We start from the raw sequence: 6,000 nt of genomic DNA on the forward strand, positions 1-6,000 counted from the left end.
GAGGACAGTGATTACAGTGAGGACAGTGAGGACAGTGATGACAGTGATGACAGTGATTACAGTGAGGACGATGAGGACAGTGATTACAGTGAGGACAGTGAGGACAGTGATTACAGTGTTGACGATGAGGACAGTGATTACAGTGAGGACAGTGAGGACAGTGAGGACAGTGATGACAGTGATGACAGTGATTACAGTGAGGACGATGAGGACAGTGATTACAGTGATGACAGTGAGGACAGTGATTACAGTGAGGACGATGAGGACAGTGATTACAGTGAGGACAGTGATTACAGTGAGGACGATGAGGACATTGATTACAGTGAGGACAGTGATTACAGTGAGGACAGTGATGACAGTGAGGACAGTGATTACAGTGAGGACGATGAGGACAGTGATTACAGTGAGGACAGTGATGACAGTGAGGACAGTGAGGACAGTGATGACAGTGAGGACAATGATTACAGTGAGGACGATGAGGACAGTGATTACAGTGAGGACAGTGAGGACAGTGATTACAGTGAGGACAGTGATGACAGTGAGGACAGTGATTACAGTGATGACAGTGAGGACGGTGAGGACAGTGATTACAGTGAGGACAGTGATTACAGTGAGGACGATGAGGACAGTGATTACAGTGAGGACAGTGATGACAGTGAGGACAGTGATTACAGTGAGGACAGTGATGACAGTGAGGACAGTGATTACAGTGAGGACGATGAGGACAGTGATTACAGTGAGGACAGTGAGGACAGTGAGGACAGTGATTACAGTGAGGACAGTGATGACAGTGAGGACAGTGATTACAGTGAGGACAGTGATGACAGTGAGGACAGTGATTACAGTGAGGACAGTGATTACAGTGAGGACAGTGAGGACAGTGATTACAGTGAGGACAGTGAGGACAGTGATTACAGTGAGGACGGTGAGGACAGTGATTACAGTGAGGACAGTGAGGACAGTGATTACAGTGAGGACGGTGACGACATCACCGTCGTCGTCACCGTCGTCGTCGTCACCGTCGTCGTCGTCACCGTCGTCACCGTCGTCACCGTCGTCACCGTCGTCGCCGTCGTCGTCGTCGTCGTCGTCGTCGTCGTCGTCACCGTCGTCGTAGTCACCGACGGTGACAACGGTGACGACAGTGATTACGGTGATGACAGTGATTACGGTGATGACGGTGATGACGGTGACAACGGTGACGACAGTGATTACGGTGATGACCGTGATGACCGTGATGACCGTGATGACCGTGATGACCGTGATGACGGTTATGTGGATATCAGACGTCTCTCCTCACTCACCCAGCAATTCCAACCGGTACATTTTTGGGAGGCAATGCGTCAGAACTTCACTCCAAGTTACCCCCCTGGACATCCCTGCTCATTCCCTTTGGGTGTTGCCCCTCTGGAGGTTCCTGTGTCCTTACGTCCTGAAGAAGCTCCACCCTCAGCCCCTCCAAGGTCAGGAGCTTTCTCTTCAACAACACCAGGCCTTGTCTCCTCCACGAAGAGGATCAGGGAAGATGACTCCAGCGACTCTGCACTCTCCACATCGGGCCCTGGCTTCTCTACCAAGAGGATCAGGGAAGATGACTCAAGGGACTCGGCACCCTCCACCTTATGCCTATGCTGCCCCATGGTGCCCCTTTCTGTCCAGCAGCGCCCACCCGTGAGTTTTTGGCAGACATTTCGCCCTTTTGGCGTTGCCCATCCTGAGCCGCAAGTGGAACGTCCTGAAGCAGCTCCATCCTCAGCCCCTCCAACGACATCAGGCCTCTCCACCAAGAGGACCTGGGAAGAGGCTTGCTGGGAAGAGGACTTTAGGGACTCGCCAACCACCACCTCAGGCGTCGGCCTCTCTACCAAGAGGAACAGGCAAGAGGACTCGCCAACCCCCACCTCAGGCGTCGGCCTCTCTACCAAGAGGAACAGGCAAGAGGACTTTAGGGACTCGCCAACCACCACCTCAGGCCTCGGCCTCTCTACCAAGAGGAACAGGCAAGAGGACTTTAGGGACTCGCCAACCACCACCTCAGGCCTCGGCCTCTCCACCAAGAGGAACAGGCAAGAGGACTTTAGGGACTCGCCAACCACCACCTCAGGCCTCGGCCTCTCTACCAAGAGGAACAGGCAAGAGGACTTTAGGGACTCGCCAACCACCACCTCAGGCCTCGGCCTCTCCACCAAGAGGAACAGGCAAGAGGACTTTAGGGACTCGCCAACCACCACCTCAGGCCTCGGCCTCTCCACCAAGAGGAACAGGCAAGAGGACTTTAGGGACTCGCCAACCACCACCTCAGGCCTCGGCCTCTCCACCAAGAGGAACAGGCAAGAGGACTTTAGGGACTCGCCAACCACCACCTCAGGCCTCGGCCTCTCTACCAAGAGGAACAGGCAAGAGGACTTTAGGGACTCGCCAACCACCACCTCAGGCCTCGGCCTCTCCACCAAGAGGAACAGGCAAGAGGACTTTAGGGACTCGCCAACCACCACCTCAGGCCTCGGCCTCTCCACCAAGAGGAACAGGCAAGAGGACTTTAGGGACTCACCAACCACCACCTCAGGCCTCGGCCTCTCCACCAAGAGGAATAGGCAAGAGGAATCGCCAACACCCACCTCAGGCGTCGGCCTCTCCACCAAGAGGATCAGGGAAGAGGACTTTAGGGACTTGGCACCCTCCTCCTCAGGCCCCTGGCCCCCCATGGACAAGAGATACCGTCCAGAGGACCACAGGCTCCCTGAAGGATTTGAAAACCTTTGCGTCTGGTAGGACAGATGAAGCCCCAGGCAGCTTCAAATACATTTTTCTGGGTTGGCGATAGGCTTTATTTTATTAATATGTACATTTTCATTTTGACTTTATTTTCTTTTGGATAATAATTGTTGATGGCCGATGTTCATACCAGCTACCCCCCCCCCCCCCCCCCCCCTCAGCTGACACATCTTGCTGGTTTTGTGATAGGTCAAAACTTGCATTGGGTTTTTATTTATATATTACTGTCTTTTTTATATTATTTGATAATGGTCAATACTAATACCAGAGGTAAGAGGAGGAGGACGTTGTAAACGATGGTGATGCCGACATCGGACGTCTCTCCCCTCTCGTCCAGCAGCTCCCACCTGCAAGTATTTGGAAGGCGTGGTGCCAGAAATGTTCTCCTACCTATCCCTCTGGACCTCCTGCTACAGGATCTGAAATCCTTTGCCTCGAGGCTCTAGCAGGACTGATGAAGCCCCAGACAGCTTCAAACACGTATTGCTTGGATGATAGGTCAAATCACCAGGGCTTTTATACATACATTACTCAATTTTATATATCGTTTTTACTTTTGGATAAAATGTGATGATGGTCGATGCTGATACCAGAGGTAAGATAACATGGTATGGTAGTGTGTTCTTTCTTTTTAAAGTATAGATGGCTTTACAAGACAGGTAAGTACATAGTTTAAGACAGTGGTTAAACTAAATCAAGCACATTTACTCAAGTAATGCTCAGTTTTTTCTAGGTGCAACATATAGTGCTAAAGCAGTGACTACTAACGTCACGAAAAGTCTCCAAGTCTCTTTCAGGATTTCGAACAGGTCTCCAGCATTACACACGCTGCATCAACCTCCCTACAAGAAGCAACTCCGTGGAAGACTGAAACTCAACGTCCAGGATGTTCAGAGGAAGAGGATGAGTACTGCAGACCCGACCAAAAGAAAGGATGACAACTGATGAAGAGCGGGGGTCGTCTTTTGGGGCTTAGTAAGTGATCCCCTCACAAGGATTGTATTTATTATAGGAGCTTTATCACATTTTTCCATCATTGGAGGTTACATTTAACAGCTTGCATATTTGAGTAATTATTATTTGTGTTTCTGTCTCACAGGGCAGGACTCCTGTTTGTGTTTTTGGCAGCTGAGAGTGGGTCACCAACCGATGATCCCGGAAAGACCCAGCTCCACAGCAGCCCACTCTGAGCTTAGTGCCAGACCCTGTGAGTACAGTAAGGACCTCCATGCCCTTCACCCCAGCCCCCGACAACCCCTGCTCCACCCACCAGCCGAGAGGAAGAGGAGCTCCCCAGCCCGTCCAGCACAGATGAAGTTGTTACATCTTCTTCTTCTTCTTCTTCCGTGCTGGTGGGATCGGGAAGCTCCTCAAAGCTCCACATCTGTGCTCAGGAAACAAGAAGGGAATATGACTTTGAATGACATCTTGAATAAATAAATAAACATTTAGCAAACATGATTTTGTTTGTTTCTGATTTTCCTTTTACTCAAAAAGTATTAATGATGTATATTCATAATATAACATGCTTATATCATGCTCCAGATTATTTCCCGCAATAGTACACACTGCTGGAAAATATCATAAAAAACATGTGCATTATCATATTATTCTGGCATGTTATCCAGGTTCATTAACTGTACAAAAGACTTTGTTTAATTTTTATTTGTGCACATTTTTTTCTCTTTTTCAGATATTCTGGAAAAGTGCGTTTGAAATGGTATGTTTTGAACATGAAAAAGGAAAACTATATTTAAGAAAACATTTCAATTATACTCAAATTTGAGTGGAAGCAATGCAATACAAACAATCTGTAGTTTAACCATTAGAGTGACTGTTTTATAATGAGCCGGTCAATATAATATTCTCAACATTTTCTCTATGAATTCTGTGCTCATCGTGAGAGAACATCATATATCCTGCAGTGCACTGTGGATTTTTTCAGTATGAAACACAACCATTCTTGGGTACATTAGGAAAAAAACATCTGGATGATTGTTTAAATCCACAGCTATATGCTGTAAATGTCCAGAAATGTGCTATTTTAAATTATATTAAATCAAATCTCAGAGCTGTCCCTGTCAATTCTCAGCTTTGTAGTGTAGCTTTTCATTAGTCCATGTATGATAATGACTTTTTCATGGTATTTTAAAGGTTTGTGAACTGAGATGCAGACAACGCTGTTTGATTGATTTGCCATATGTATCTTCAAGTTAAATTATTTTCTTGAAATAGAAGCTAGAAAGCTGTGACAGTTTTACCTACTGTATTATTTTTCTCTCAAGCACTTCATAGTTAAGATGTAAACAGTTGTGAATCACACCTTTTAATTCATGTTTCCGTTATTTTTCACCATTATCCATTTTAATAAATCGTGGAGCTTTTGATTTGGCAGTTGGCATTTATTTGTAGGCTTGTTGAGATGCTGCACATTTTCAAGATACATTTTCTCCCAAAATAATATAATCTCTCCTGGTCGACTCATCTCTTTAACAAGCTCAATTTCTACTTGGCTTTGAGAACCTAAAACATAACTTCACTGAAGACTGGAGTATGCCTTTCTAGAGCTACAATACTATTTGGGTAGCGGATGGAGGAAAGTAAATAAATATGGTGTTACCAATATTATATATCGTGTTTTACAGAGACAGAGAATCTTACAACCCCGAGCAAACAGCACACAATGACGAGTATTATAATTATCCTCAGTAATTATTGTTTGTCTGATAAACACAAGTTTGTTTTCCTTCAACATTTTCATTGCATTCCTTTGGCAATAAAATATATTCGAAAATGTTAGAGATTATCTTTTGTTGAATTAAACAGCGAATTAGCATGACCAGCAAATTATAAAGAAACATGTCTCTTTGCAGGTCTCCCTTGAAAAAGAGATCTATGATCTCAATGGGACCAATCTGGTTAAATAAAGGTTTGAAATGAAATGAAAATCTAGGAGCCATTTTATGCTAGTTTTCAGGTTCATATTTGTATTAAGTGCCTCCACTTTGACTTATTTCTATGCTTTAATGTTCAAAAAGCTCTTTATTGTTCTCTTACTGCCTGTGCTGCAGCACCTCTTTTCACCCTCTGTCTAAAACCAGAGCCCAGTCTGCTCTGATTGGTTAGCTGGCCGGCTCTGTATTGGTCAAACACTTAGAGATGTCCCGCCCCTTAGCCGGTCACGTACAATGTTTGAGCGCTAGCCAACAGAACCGTAAGTGTTAC

This window comes from Pseudochaenichthys georgianus, chromosome 6 (assembly GCF_902827115.2).
Source record: "Pseudochaenichthys georgianus chromosome 6, fPseGeo1.2, whole genome shotgun sequence".
NCBI classification, from domain to species: Eukaryota; Metazoa; Chordata; class Actinopteri; order Perciformes; family Channichthyidae; genus Pseudochaenichthys; species Pseudochaenichthys georgianus.